A 290-nucleotide genomic window follows, 5' to 3' on the forward strand; every position below is an offset into this window, starting at 1 on the left:
ACCTTAACACGAGTGTGTGTGTGTGCACGGTGTACAGTGTCTTGAATGATTCCTTACTAAGGTGTCGGAATGCTGTTCTCAGGTTTGCCAGGCGCCCATATGCTGCAGCAGTTATCTGATTGATGTGTGCTTCCGGAGACATGCTCGGTGTTATACTCACCCCAAGATCTTTCTCCTTGAGTGAGGTTTGCAGTCTTTGGCCACCTAGCCTATACTCTGTCTGTGGTCTTCTGTGCCCTTCCCCTATCTTCATGACTTTGCATTTGGCAGGATTAAATTCGAGAAGCCAT

Source organism: Cherax quadricarinatus, unplaced genomic scaffold, assembly GCF_038502225.1.
Source record: "Cherax quadricarinatus isolate ZL_2023a unplaced genomic scaffold, ASM3850222v1 Contig774, whole genome shotgun sequence".
Lineage (NCBI taxonomy): Eukaryota > Metazoa > Arthropoda > Malacostraca > Decapoda > Parastacidae > Cherax > Cherax quadricarinatus.